Raw genomic sequence first — 16,409 nt, 5'->3', positions numbered from 1 at the left:
GATGGGGTACAACACCCGTTTGCATCGAAAAGTTGAAGGATTACCAATCAACATAAAGCTTCAAAAAAAGAGTCGAAAGGTGGACCGAGTCAATGAATGGAGTGAGTAACGAAAGTCTTAGGCGTGGCAAGGTTCTGGGCCGAAGCTCAGCAAGCCACCGAGGAATGAAAGGCTACCAAAGCCACAGAGTACGCCCTTACGCGTGGCTGGGAAAGCACAAACAAGGCCACCAGTGGAACAACGTAATGCGAATCACCGTGCAGCAGCACCTGACCCGAAGGACTTAACTAAGATGCATCTCAGTAGTGGAGGTGAACTGAACTCAGTCATAACTGAGCAGTGAACAACGCCAACCCAACTTGAGGGAAGACACCATTGTGAGGAACTTCGTGAGAGCAAGAACAACGTGGAATCGAGAGGGAGCATTGAATATTGACTTAAACTCGGACGTAGATCCGAGTAAGGAAGAGAACTAACTCGGGATAATCCGAAGTGTGGAAAAAAGAGGAGAGTCGCAAGGGAAGGGAGCTCTCTAGAGAGAGAAAATTCTTAACCCCTTACATTGCTACTTAAAAAATGATTTATTATTATAAGTGGAGAAAGAGACCCACTTGATGAAATATATGTCGTAGAATAAGTAAAAAATAAATTGATACATTGATAAAAGTGAACCATTGTTTATGGGACAGATGAAGTATATGTTTTTTTTTTCTCAAAAAATATCATCATAAATTAGTTACATAGTTGAAATGATTTATACACTTTGAATTATATATATATATATATATATATATATATATTATTGTTCAATTGATGAAAACAATATAAGAGTTTTCATAATAATTTTTTGATAAACAAAATTTCGTTATATTAATTTTTTTATTAAATTATGAAATAATATATATATTATAAAGAAGTTTTGTTTATCAATATCAATATCAATATCAAGAAATTGATATTGGCCTAACTGAAAGGGGATGGGAGAAGGAGTAGAAAAATATAAATGCCATGCTTGAGGGGGAAGAAAGCGAGAAGAGAGAGAGAGAGAGAGAGAGAGAGAGAGAGAGAGAGAGAGAGGTAAACTTAAAATTGAGGTGAAAGAGTGATGATGAGATAGCGATTACTCTGTTGCACATGTAAAATTAAATTAATCTATTTTTTTATGCTTTTGAATTTATTTAATATTTATATTATAGAATATTTCCATTGAATTTTCTTTCCATATATTATTTTAAGGATATCATTGGTGATTTGAAGGATGCCATAGTGTTGTTTTAAATCATTGGTGATCTAAAGGATGGTCATAGTGATAGAGCTATACTTGCAATTCAGATGATGCACGTAAATCTAACTAAAGTAGCAATTTGTTGGATGAAATTTACATGTCTAAGTTTATAAATGAAATTAGGTGTTCGGTGAAAGTTGAAACTGTAATTACGCTATTAAGAAACATAGATAATTGTAATGAAATTATATTAATTATTATTAGTATGCAAGTTTTGAATGAGATATTGTAGAGTGAACATAATGTTGAACAAAATTATTGTTCAAATTCTAATGTCGATAATTTTCATTAGTGTTGTCTTATGTAATGGCGATTAATACAAGTTAGGGTTAATCTGTATCAAGAGTTACTAATCACCGAGGTATGAAAATTATGATATACGGAGATGATGATGAAAATTGTACTCAAAATATTGTTCATATGTAAGTTTTCTAGAATGTTTTATGTAGGTATCTTTAATATACTACTCCCCCCCCCCTTGTCCTGCTATTAATGACCTATTTCTTTTGGGAGAATCAGATTATAGTGTAAAAGTGTGCAAAGGTGTATGAGGCCACATTATTTGTAGTGTAAAATCATTACCAAAAATAGAAACAGACCATTATTATTGGGACACCGCAAAAAAGAAAATATGCCAACAATAATGGGACAGAGGAAGTACTTCAACAGTCCACAATTTTTTTTTTTAAACTACTCATTATATTTTATATCCATTCATAGTCAATATTTACAACAAAACACTACTATTTAACACATCAACTTTGATTTGCCTCTTTTCCCACTCAATTTTAGAAGATTCATTTTTTTTACTTTATACATATCTCACAACAATTTATTGAAACTTGTGTCTCAAACCACTCTATAATTTTCGTGAATGAAGAGATTATTTTATTATCTATGTGTGTGTATATATATATATATATATATACACATATATATTGTATTTGTCTTTTTATATTTTTTATATGTTTATGTCATTTTGTTTACTAATTTTGCAAACAAATATTAAATATGAATATATATTTATAATATAATATTTGTGTATATTACCTCTTTATTAACTTAAATAATAATGTACAAATTTACACAATCAATAATTTAATATTCTATGTATGTCATTATATTGTATAATATTGATATTCCTTCAAATATTATGTTTTTACTTTGTAAAAAATATTTGTGTTTTATTGTTTTATGATATAAACGGTGTGATATGAAACTTTTTTCTTTTTTGAATTCTTAAGTTTTTTTTATTACTTTATAAATTTTCTATTTCATTTAATTACTATATATTTTTAGTTGTGTCAGTTTAATTAATTTCTTTTTAGTTAATTTCTTTTTTCAATTCTTAAGTTTTTTTTTTGTTGGTATGTGTTAAAAATACGTATGAATACTCAAACCGTGCTTCGCACGGATATAAAGAAAAAAGAAATTGTTGTTGAGATAGTTAAAAAAAATAATGTTTGGTGAGATATATATAAAATATTAAAATTTTATTTGATTTATTATTTAAATATTTTTTTTAATTAAAATTTTTGGAGTTAGTTATTTGGTGAAAAGCCCAATAAAATAGATTTTCTAAGCCTAAAACATGAGTTTTTTTTTTTTACTTAGAGGAGTTGGGGAGGGGGAGCAGTGGGGTTTGAACCCGGGACCTCACTGTTCACACACAAGAGGTCGCACCGCTTGGTGTCCCCTAGGGACCCTACAACATGAGTTAGAATACAAAATCTGAGCATCTTATTTACTTCTGGCCCATTTATAAGTTAGAATTATGAAATATATAGTGAAATTGTCTATGTGTGTCATTTTATTTAGTAATTTTATTTACAAATTTTAAATCTAAATATATATTTAATCAATGCTTATGTATATTATCTCTTGATTAAATTCAATAAAAATGTGGAAAATTTTGAATTAGTATCTCTTGCTTTGTGTTTTAGTATCTCATATAATATATATTTTTTGTTTTTTCAATTCCTACTTCCGTATTATGTAACTTTAATTTTCAATTTCATTTAGTTACTATGTATTTTGTCTTTTATGACTTAAAAATATTTTCACAACTTGGTGAATTATAAACGGATAGATATAGATTTTATCGGTGAATTATTGCAGATTATGAATTATACCTAGTGTTGTTTGGAAAAGCGAGAGAAATGCTAAGTAGTTGAGAGCACAAATGAAACTGCAGTAGTATTGCGAGTGAAGATAACGTAGTTTTACATGGTGCGTGTGCATGACTATTTATAGATTACATGTTAAGGGCAAAATAGTAAATTCTTTGTTAAAACATGCGCCTCGCGTGGTCAAGGGCATAATAGTAAATTTGCCCTTAGACGAGGGATTTCTCCGCTCTTTTAGTGATCTTTCTGGCGAGAGCCATTCCTCTGGCGGGGGTGACTTCTCTGACGGAAGCCACTTCTCTGGTGAAGACCGTTCCTCTGACGAGGTCCGCTTCCCTGATAAAGGTCATTCCTCTGCTCTGCATATATTACTCCTCATCACAACTCTATAGTACTCTTGCTATATATGACAAATATATAGCAATGATCATGCAGTGCAAAGCATTTAAATTGACTAAACTTTCTCAATTTTGTGTACTGTTCATATATCTTTAAATATTCTTTTTTTACTTTGTAAGTAATGTTTGTGTCTTACTTTTGTTTTTTCATTTCTTATCTTTTTTTATCATCAATGTATTATATAAAAGAGCAGTATAACGACTATTTTTTCCCACCAAAATTTCTCTCTCCTCATTTTTCTTTTTTATTTTAATTCTTTTATAAAAAATCGTCAACTTTGATTAATAAAAAGATATTCAACATGAATGTTAAATTAAAGATAACGAAAAGATCTTTAATTTGATATAAATATTATAAAAAATAAATTTAAAGCGAATAAGTTATTATCAATTAAAGTTACAAAAATATTTTTTTTCTCTCTCATCTTTTATCTCTCCTTTCTCTTTTATAATTTCTTTTAATTATCAATGAAAATCAATTAATTGGTAATTGAAAATACAAAATTGAAAATTTATATATTTTCGAATTCATGTTTTTTTATTGAATTTCAATTTTATATTTACATTTATTTATGTTCAAATTATATATATTTAATATACATATTTATTTATTTAAAATATCGTTTAGTTTCCATACTGATCGTGCATCGCACGAGTGGCCGTGTGCTAGTACAATATAAATTTTCAATTGAATTTGAATACTCTGTATTTTTTTTTGTATCACTTAAATACACTTATAAAATTCTATAGCACTACTATTATTTATTACAACTACATAAAAATAATTAGACCGTGCGTAAAATACCAGTAATAAAGTAATAATATAATATAATACCTTCGCACTTCACTTTTACCTTTTACTACTATTTTTAAAAAATTTAAGTTTATGTAAGAACTGATTGAAACAAAGTAAATTATTTAGTTGACAAAAACAAATATTCCGTTGCCGGGAATCGAACCCGGGTCTCCTGGGTGAAAGCCAGATATCCTAACCGCTGGACGACAACGGATTAGTGAACGATTAAATGAAATTAATTATAATGTCTAATTTTAAGGATAATAATTTTTTTAAGGATAATAAGAATTAAGAAAATAAGATGTACTAGTATTTGAACTGCTCAAAGAAATTTAAAATATTCTAATCCGAGTTTAAGAAGTACTCCATCCATCCGCGATATCATTTTCACATTTGTCATTTTAGTTCGTCCGCGATATCGTTTCCACTTTCATTTATAGTTATAGGGTCCACATAACACTTTATTCTCTTAACCTTATATTTTCATCAAAAAGTGCCTTTATTGTGGGGCCCAAACTCCACTCACTATAATATCCACTATTATCTACTACTCCATTCATCCATGAAAGAATTTCCTATCTTTCCTTTTTAGGAGGTCTACAAAAAAACTTCCTGCTTATTTTTGGACTATACTCCGCAATTTATAATTACTTATTTTTCACTTTTTCACAACTCTCAATATTAATTATAACACATTTTCACCACTCTCAATACACTCAACAACTTTTTCTCTACTCTCAATACACTCAACAACTTTTTTCTTAAAACTCGTGTCACTCCCTCTTACGAAGTTCTTTCATGGACGGAGGGAATACTATCCACCACTTTTCTTAAAACCCGCGTTGTCCACAATGTGGAAACGATATCACGGACGGATGGAGTATTTTTTTTTCAACGATAATAATTTTCCTAGTTCCCACAAACATGTTGTGTCATATATCTATATATATATATATATATATATATATATATATATAGGGAGAGGTTCAAATAAGAACCACTAATAAAATAAGAACGGAGAACCATTTTAAGCCATTCGATCATCAAGATATACGGTGGATGCATCATCTTGGTGGATGGATGCAGGTGCTGGGTTCGAATCCTGAAGGGAGCAAAAAAATTATTTTTTTCGGATGCATTAAATTTAATAGCGGATGCATTAATTTGTATAGCAGATGCAGTAATTTTATTGGTTCTTATGTTCTCACGATAATTGTGATTCTCACTATAACTGCACCCTATATATACGCTATTAAATTTAATGCATCCGAAAAAAATAATTTTTTTGCTCCCTTCAGGATTCGAACCCAGCACCTGCATCCATCCACCAAGATGATGCATCCACCGTATATCTTGATGATCGAATGGCTTAAAATGGTTCTCCGTTCTTATTTTATTAGTGGTTCTTATTTGAACCTCTCCATATATATATATATATATATATATATATATATATATATATATATATATATATGGTCAGCTTCAATGGAGACCACTTCCCTATATAGATAATAGAGACCAAATCAGAGCCATTGATCTCACCAAAATCAATGAATCAGATTAATCCGAATTCTTCAAGTTTAGAAAATCCCGTAAATTTCTCATTTTACAATTCTGGGAACCAACGAACATTATTATGAACTTACTAACATACTAATGTTCGTCGATATGTTCGTATAAAAACAAATGAACATACAAATAAACATATTTATGCTCGTAAGTTCATAATAATGTTCGTTGGTTCCCGGAATTGAAAAATGAGGAATTTACTGGATTTCCTAAACTTGAAGAATTTCAGATGAATCTGATTCATTGATTTCAGTGAGATCAATGGCTCTGATTTGGTCTTCATTCTCTATATAGGGGAGTGGTCTCCATTGGACTCTTCCCTTCTTAATATATAAAATAAGAATCGTTTTCAACCCTTAGATCATCAAGATCTACGGTTGATTCATCATCCTGTTGGATGAATTCATGGTCATGAGTTTGAATCCCAAAGGCAGCAAAAAATTATTTTTCGCAATTCATATTTTTATACATCGAATTCATACGCATTCTACATAAAATTCATACATTTTTCCTAGTTCTTATTTCTTATTTTAATTAAGAGATGCTCTTACGGTAGCTCTTCCCTATATATAGTTAGGTTATATTGAGAATTTGATTTTTGTAAAAAATGAGAATAATGAACAAATAATAAATTCTTTGAACATACCAATATAATTGATGAATATATGTATCTATTTAATTTGTTAAATTTTTTTGTCATCGGCAGAATTTGAAACCCAGATCAAAACGCGCGTTCATAAAAAATATTGACATGTTCATCAAAATGAAATGACTTGTTCACAACGGTTTGGATGAATTCTCAATTCTCAACATATTTAGCATTCTCAATTGAAACATCTCTCTCTCTCTCTATATATATATATAGGAAAAAGTTTAATAGAGACAGATACATATTGAAATAAGGGAGAAACAATCTCATCCATTGATCATGATCCATCGAACGGTCAATAATTAAAAATAAATTATGTGTCCAGATTTTGATGACATATCAATAATTGTGATGAACATGTTAATAATTTCTTATGAATGGACGTATTTGTTGAAAATACGTATTTTTTGTAAATCTCGTACTCCGAGATTCGATCCTTAAACGTTCAATAAAATTTCTGGTATGTTTATAAAAAATTATTGACACGTTCAACGTTTCTAAATTAAAAAAAAAATCTCCATAGAAACTAACATTGTATATATATATATATATATATATAGAGAGAGAGAGAGAGAGAGAGAGAGAGAGAGAGAGAGAGAGAGATAAAGATTCAATAGAAAATGCTAAATATTTAGAGAAAAAGAATGCGTGAAAACAAAAACGAACAGATCTACAATTTTGATGAACAAATTAATATACCGTATGAACAAACATTTTGACCTGGGTTCGAATCCTAATGGGGGCGAGATTTTCACTATATTTACTAAATACGTTTGTTCGTTAGTTATGTTGATATGTTCGTAAAATGTATAGATTTGTTCATTTTCTCAAAAAAGATAAATCTCTATTGAACTTCACCCTATATATATATATATATATATATATATATATATATATAAGTCTTATATGGTTGATAAGTCATATTATAATTTTTATTGAGTTTTCTACAATAACTAATTACAAAATATATTCAAATTAGTCATTATTTTTTACGTGTCCCTAAACTTGTTAGATTAGTAAATAATTTGTCAAAATCTGGTGGAGCTTGAATTAATAGTGTTACTGAGTTAAAAATAATTATTTATTTATTTATTTGGGGACGTTGGGGAGGGGGAACAATGAGGTTTGAACTCGAGACCTCATTATTCACACATAGGAGGTCGCACCACTTGGGGTCAAGTTAAACATAATTAAACTCGACTTATTCACTCTTTAAAAGAAACTTCCATAGTCCCCAAGGGACACCAAGCGGTGCGACCTTCTGTGTGTGAACAGTAAGTCCCGGGTTCAAACCCCATTGCTCCCCCTCTCCAACTCCCCCAAATAAAATAAAAAAAAGTCTCAATTTTCCCGATAATCGCAAATTAGAAAGGGACTGGACATATTTGGTCATGCACCGGAAGATGACAAATTAGTATTTGAAAAAGAAAAATCAAATATCAAACTATTACTTTACCAGAATTTTGTTCGAGATCAATTAATATAATATACACATAGATTTTAACATTGCCATTAGGGATGGCAATGGGCCGGATCTGGACCGGGTCTGGCCAATACCAAATCCAGATCCAGATTCGTGGATCTGAAAATTTTGGATTCAGATCCAGATCCGTCAGATCCGCGGGTCCACGGGTCCAGATCCATGAATCTACTATTTTCAAATTAAATTAAAAAAAATTCACAAAATCAACAACATCTAATTTCCATCATGAAAAATATAACACAAAATACTTTTATCTAATTACTTTTAGTTTTTATTCTTTTGAATATAATTTATTTATTATTTTTAATTTAGTTAATATTATTAGTAAACTAAATATAAAATATAAAATATATATATAAAATAAAACGGATCCACGGGTCGGATCTGGGCCGGATCCGGATCTAAAATTTCAAGATCCAGATCCAGATCCGTTTTCAAAACTGAGATCCAGATCCAGATCCGTCGGGTCCAAAAAATTGAGATCCAAATCCGTAAAAACGGATCTGGATCCACGGATCTGGACCGGGTCCAAGATCTACTGCCATCCCTAATTGCCATTCGATTTACTCCCGATATCATTTTCACTTTTGTCATTTTCGTCCGTCTACAATATCATTTCTACTTTTATTTATATTAATATGATCCACAAACTCCATTCACAATAATAGTGAGACTTAAACTCCACTTACAAATACTAATACTTAATACTTACTATTATCAATTAGTATTATTTATAATTTTTTTAAAACTCGTGATCGTATCCACAAAGTGGAAATGATATAATGAATATACGAAGGAGAAAAGAAAAAAAGGAAAGAAAAGCGACTGACGAAGAAAATACCCCTTGATATAATGGCTTTACATATCTAAAAGTTGATAATACTTTCACGTATTAGTCAACATGTATCTTTTATTTTTTAAATAACTGACTTTCTGCTGGAAAGTGTTCAAATCAAATATGTATAAATAAATCTTTTTTTTTTTTTCTGAATTAGTATAAATAAATCTTTTGTTGAGCAGACATTTTTCATCTAATTGTTTGAATGAACGGTCACTTACATTTAATTTCCCTAATGTTTATATACACACACAACTTTCATCAAAAAATTGTTTTCTAGCTCCAATCTTCCATCAATATTGTCTCATTTGGTAGTATAATATATGTAGATTAATTATTTATTGATTTTGTACACTTGTACAATGGAGATTTTTCTCATTTTGAGTCGTTGTTTTCTTTCTCTATTTCTTTTATTGTCTTCTAGATACTTTCTTGTCGCTTATTTTTTATATGTTGCTATTCCTTTTTTTTTGTTTTCAAGGAATGCTACATTTCTTTTCGATGAATTTCTGTCTTTTGTTTTTTCCTTTTTTTTTTTCATTTTATCTTTTCCTTTCCTATTTAACATTTCTTCTCTATTTGTTTCCTTTTGTTTTCATGAGTTTTTCAGTGTTCTTGTCACACGTCATTCATCTATTTATCTCTCACATCAGTTCCACCATGAATGCCATTTATTCCAACTTTTGTATAGAAAATTCATATCCTCATTGTTCTTTTTTAATAGAGCACCATGACGTGCTATTTCATTTGCCTTCGGTCTCGTATTTCGAGTCTCACATATTTTCCGCAAAGGCAATCGCGCGGCAGACTTTCTCGCATCAAAGGTGCCGATTGAGGGCTTTTGGCCTCACATTATTCCGAAGATATCTCATCTGGTGCATGAAGACTTTTTTAGAATCTATACTCACGTTAATGGCGGCTGACTTCAGGTTGCAGTCGGAATGGCGCAATGGTGTTGCGCTAAAGGTGGATCAGACTTCTTCTGGAGTGATGATGATTTCCGCGTCTGGTCATGGGGTTTCGAGTGGTGGCTCGCGGGTTTTCAAGTTCCTGGTGCGCTAGGACTTGGCCCGAGGTCCGACTCCGTTAGGGTTTTCTCTTGCTCATGGCTTGTGTTATCAAGCCTGAGTGTTATTTGCTAAGGAACTTTTTCGTGGCTTATATTTCTTGTTTTAACGGGTTGAGTGAGCCGGGAGGCGATGGTTCAGCCATAGCTTCTGAGATTATTCCACCTCCGCTCCTCACCCGTATTTTCTTTAAGGTTCTCTTGGGTACTCTTTTTCCTATTTTCTTAAGAGGTTTTAGCGAGCCCCCTAGTTTGCAATATGTGTTGTCAAGGGTTTGTTCTTTTTTCTTTACTTTAATAAAATTTCTAATTCAGCAGCATAGATCATACCAATTTATACATACAGATATAAATATGAATAATTACAATAATAATTAATTTTATACTCTTCAATCATTAGAAACTAACCAAAAACACGACCTAAGGTAGATTTGAATAAAAACTATGACGGTATAATCTATTCACCATCCGCCGGGTTTGGAAGATTTGTGTGTCGCCGAGTTTATTGATGTGGCTAACTGTGAATGGAAAACTGAGGTCATTGAACAGCTGCTGTCTGCCGAGGATGTGGCAGCCATTGTTAGTATCCCGATCTGTCTGGATTCTGGTGTGGACATGCCTATTTGGCACTACTCTTCCAGCGGGTGTTATACCGTTAAGTCTGCATATAATATTGCGAGTTCTCTAACTTTGAACACTCGCTATGGAGAGGAGGGGCCCTGGTCTCAAATCCGAAAGCTGACCGTCCCCCCGAAGGTGAAATCTTTTCTGTGGAGAGCTGCTAAGGATAATCTCCCCTCAAACGTGAAACTCCTGTCGTGCGGTATACAGGTGGGCGATGAGTGTGGTGTTTGTAAAGTGGCTTATGAGAATTTGTGGCATATTTTTTTTGCTTGTCCCTTCGCGGAGCATTGTTCGGAAGTTGGTGGGTACTCGATTTTGTTGGCTTCTGTACGGACTGCGACTCTTTTAAGGAAGCAATTTCCTCTCTTATGAATATTGTTGATGGAGTGTTGGTGGCAAAGGTGAGTATGCTGATGTGGCATATTTGGAATAGTGATAAGGCGGTATGAGAGGATGTTCTCCCTATCCCCAGCCGTACTGTGGCTCTCGCTAATAGTTGTCGAGAAGAGTGGTTGTTAGCGCGCACTATTTCTTCTTCAACTAATCCGGTGACTGTTGCTCCCTCGGCCCTCTTGTCTTGCGCAGGTTGGCATGATATTCCGGAAGGTTGGGTGAGGTGTGAAGTGGATGCGGCGTTCTTCGCACATGATAATTCCATGGGTATTGGCATTGTGATTAGAAACCATGTGGCGGAGTTTGTGATTGGCAAGTCAATGAAGGTCCCAGGTCATAGGGATGTTGTGGATGGCGGAATTATGGGGGTGAAGGAAGCACTGTCGTGGTTAAAGAGACTTGGTTACTTGCATGGATGGGTGGAGTGTGATAGCAAGATCGCATGTGATGCTATATTGAGGAATGTGGGGCTTATCAATGAAAGAGGCGTCCTTGCTGAATTTTGCCGTCGAGAGCTGGCTTCCACCCTAGAGGTCCGCTTGTGTAATGTCCGTCGTACTAGAAACGCTATAGCATATTGCTTAGCTAAAGCTGCGAGAGATATTTCTACGATACATATTTGGAATGAACCCCCGTCGTTTGTGGAGGGTCATCTCCATGTCCCATGTTCGTGTGGTCAATAAAATCTCTCTCTTTTTCCTCCAAAAAAAAAGTACTATATCATAATTATTCATACATTAAAATATACTTTTGCTAGAGAGATGAAACGATAGAGTATAATATAGTACTCCATTGGTCTATTAATTCTCAATTCGTTTTATTATTTTGGTTCGTTCACCAATTCTTGAGCTATTTTATATTTGATAAGTTTATCTCACAATCATCTAATTTTAATCTTCAATATTATTTCTTAATTATTTATTAATATTGTTATTTTGAACTCACTATTCAATCAAATTAATTAATTTAAAATTACAATAAAATAATAAAATTACAATTATTTTAAACCTATATCGTTATGAAATGAGTTGAGAATTAATGGATAGAAGGCATAGTATATATTTACCCTTTCTTTATTCTTTGAAATGTATGTCTTCCATTTATTTTATTTGCGAGCTTACTATTAAGATCTAGTGGTTCTCCTCTTTTATTCGTGGTCAAACTTTAGTTGGATTTTGACACGTTACAAACGTTTGGGTCTCAAACTATCTTTCTCTTTGTGTTTATGTCGCTGAAAATTTGTCTTTTTTTTTTTTTATAAATTACTCATAATATATTACCTTTAATATATTTGTGGGAGCGAGGGGTAGCGATTAACAGTACGAAACAAGCGATTAACTGCTCAAAATTTGCATTTTTCGCATTTTTTTAAGTTCAATTTTTTCGCATTTTTATCTATAAATACCTCACATTTCTCACCTTCATACTCACTCCAATTGCGTACGTATTTTCCCACCCGATTTTTGTCAATAAAAAATAATAATAAAATTCAACCTTTGATAAAAATGTTAGCTTAATTAAATGTGAAATCAAGATAGAATAGAAATTAGGATGGCGCAAGTGTCATGTAATCAAATTAGCTATAGTTAGAGTTAATAAGTTGACATTGAAACCTAGTTAAGTGGGAGACAAGAGCATTCCATTTTGCACTCTGCTTTTGGCGCAAGTCAATAAAGCATTTGAGCATCCTCGGTCAAACTAAGCTTCCCTTACTATTCTTCTTCACAATATATCACATATCCAATTTGCCTCTGCAACCAAACACAACACACTCCCACTCCTCTACTTCAAAAACATTTCCTTATCTCATCACAACTTCAAATCCATATTCCAAATTTCATACCGTGATTCAATTTGAACTTTTGCACAACTACTATTCACACAATATCGATAATTTAATAATTTTAAGAATATCTCTCACTACGGGAATACGAGAGATCTCATATATATATATGCGAGAAACATCAATCATGCTTGTCTAGATTGTACCTTCCACACTTTAGAAGAGAGAGGGGGGATTGAACAAGTGTATTGCATATGGTACAATCATCAAAAGCAAGAGTAAATTAAAATGAAATCTCTTTAGGATGCGTTTACTTTGATGGATAAATCTTATCATGGAAAAAAGAGGAATAACAAAAATTTATGTTTTTAAATGCCTATTTTCTTTTCTCACATTTTATACAAAAGAGAAGTTCACAATTTTTCTTCAAGAGGGATAATATTATTCCTCATTAATTGAAGTAAAAATAAGGAAAAAAAATGGTAAATTTTTCTTTTTTGTATAAAATGTGGAAAAAAGGAGATATTTAAAGACATAAAATTTTGTTATTCTCGTTTCTCCTAATAAATTTATCCATCAAAGTAAACGCACGTTCAAGGTAATTAAGTTGGTAAGATGGAAAAAATGATTAAAACAAGGAAAAGAAAGGGGCAGATAGTACAAACAGCATGCACGCTCATGCACCCTTGTTTCTTTCTACCAACATATTGAAAAGAAGCCCACTCACTACTCTCTCTCTCTCTACGTTCTCCAAAAAGTCAGCACTAAACATCCTTTTCATATCCAACAATACAAACTCCTCATAAAAAGTAGTAAAACACTACTCCTATCCTTTATCGGACTTTCTTCATATTTCCACACATATATATGTACAAAAATGTTCATCGGTATGCATTAATTAGTCAGTGATATGACAGTACCGCATAAACACTCATCTTGAACTTCACTCATATTTTTGATATATCCATTATATTTGTTCCATATGGAATGTATAGGTGGTATATATTTAGAATATTACATATATATATTTGTTTAATTTAAGAGTAATCTTGGATTATATATATATTCAGCTATGAGATCATTATTTGGCATTTGAAAACATTATTATTAGGCCAAATAATGTTGTGTCGGCTTTGGTGTCAAACACTATCCTCTTGTTATCTCTTTCACACACCATAATCAATATTCATGGAGCCTATATATATATATATATACCTTTACAGATATATCTTCACCTGTCTCTCTGGAGGGTTTGTCAAGAGTAATTCGCAGAGGTAGTTTGGCATTCTGTCCACCTCCATAAGCGTCATATAGTATTACTATTAATGAGTGTGTATTGGTAAAACACAAAATAAGGTTGGATTAACTGTGGAGGCGGCCAGCTTGTCAAACTACCCCTGTAAGTCTCTCTTTGAGAACTCCTCAAGATCAACTCCATACACCTCTCTCTCTCTCTCTCTGTGAAGAAGGGAAACCAAATCTTTGGTGATTTACAAAGTTTGTGCCTTTTTCTTCAAGTTCCTTTTCTGTTGGTCTTGGGGAAGAAATATATTTTCTTCAAAGTCAAGTGTGCATAACGACTACTTTACAAAATATTTACTACTCATTTAGAGAAATAAATAATGAGAACCCATTTTTATCCTGGAAATAAATTATTCATATACAAAACGTTATGTATATATACTTAAATCTCTTTAATGATTACTACTACGCTCCACGATATATTCATTTATTTAAAAATTTTAAATTATGTAAAAATATCAAAATATCATTATTTATGAGTTAAATCAATTGATAACAAAATAATTATGATAATTTAAATATAAGTATTTGATTTAAATAATGTATAATAACAATATTATCAACTCAATGAGTATAATGTTAAATTTACCATATATTGTGTAATATAATTAAATACGTATAATTGTAATAATTGAATTTATAGATTATAAAGTAAATAATTTAAATCAATATGATTTTGAGCAAATAACACTATATATCATCAATATAACAAAATTAATAGTCATTATTTTGGGCTTTTAAAATTTCAAACTATATTATTATTAAAAATTCATATTTAAACAGCCCAAAACTAATTAAATAATAATACAAAAATAGGAATAATATAAAAAAATAACAAAAATCTCTTTATATAAATAAATAAATAATTCATATACAAAATTAAATAAATCTATATATAGTTTAAATTCAAATTCTAAGATATATAATTATTTTTTATTTACAAATTCATATTAAAATTAATACAAATTTTAGTCTACTTAATTGCATTAAAACTATTATAATTTAAAAATAATTAAATTTAAAATAATTATAATTAAACAGCCATGTAAACTTTTTTTAAAGTAAAATGACACCTGCTTATTTTTTCACCAACAAACGAAAACAAAATGGAAAAAAAAGTATGATGTTCAACATTAGAGATAAATGATAGTGAATAAAAATAATTTTAACATTTTAAACGATCATAACTTATTTATTTCAAATTTATTTTATATAACTTTTTACATTGAATTAAAAATCTTCTCGTAATCTTTAATTTAATTTAACATTCATATTGATTTTTTTTTCATGAATCGAAGTTAATGACTTTTAGAAATGAATTAAAATAGAAAATAATAAAGAAAATTTGGAAAGAAAAAGTTAGAGGAGAGACAAATTTTGAAAGCGAAAAAACTCCTCTTTTATAGTACATAGATTCTTGCCAACATCTAAAATGTTCAAATATTCCAACATAATTAGTCCTCTAAGAAAACCAAAACAACTCATATTTGAAGGTGTTAATTATTAAAAGGGTTATTGACACCTAAATACACGAACTTTGGGTCAATTTTGATTTTTCTCACAAACTTTGAAAGTTGCCACAAAATACACGAATTTTGATTCATTTTGTTTTTTACCACGGACTTTGAGAATTGTCAAAACATACACAAACTTTAACTCATTTTATTTTTTCCCACAAAATATATTGTTATAAAAAAATGATCCATATAATTCTTTTATAATTAATTAGCTAACTTAATTAATTTAATTAATGATAGACGATAATTATTCATGGGTGACATGACTTTTTCAATTTTAAAATATAGTACTTCGTAATCAAAACGACGTCATTTTGAAAAAAAATTAAAATAAAAGAATTATTTGGATTATTTTTTATAACAACATATTTCATGGGAAAAATAAAATGAGCCAAAGTTTGTGTACTTTTTGATAATTCTCAAAATTTGTGAGAAAAGGTAAAATAAGTCAAATTAGTGTATATTTTGACAATTTTTAAAAGGGAAAATGTGTAGATTGGCCCCTCAAGTAGTAGCCCCTATAGCGTATAACCCATCTTACTCACTGTGTGTGCAACTAAACCCCTTAACTCCGAGAAAA

At 30.9% G+C, this 16,409-nt stretch overlaps 1 non-coding gene across 1 annotated transcript; it reads right to left on the bottom strand.

Annotated features, from left to right (window-relative positions):
* Positions 1-4,747: 4,747 nt before the first annotated feature.
* TRNAE-UUC (transfer RNA glutamic acid (anticodon UUC)) lies at positions 4,748-4,819 on the bottom strand. Its single transcript has one exon. It is a non-coding gene; the product is annotated as a tRNA-Glu (tRNA).
* Positions 4,820-16,409: the final 11,590 nt, after the last annotated feature.

This window comes from Salvia miltiorrhiza, chromosome 1, assembly GCF_028751815.1.
Source record: "Salvia miltiorrhiza cultivar Shanhuang (shh) chromosome 1, IMPLAD_Smil_shh, whole genome shotgun sequence".
NCBI classification, from domain to species: Eukaryota; Viridiplantae; Streptophyta; class Magnoliopsida; order Lamiales; family Lamiaceae; genus Salvia; species Salvia miltiorrhiza.
The sequence above is the reverse complement of the archived record's forward strand: the minus strand, read 5'-3'. Positions and strand labels throughout refer to the sequence as shown.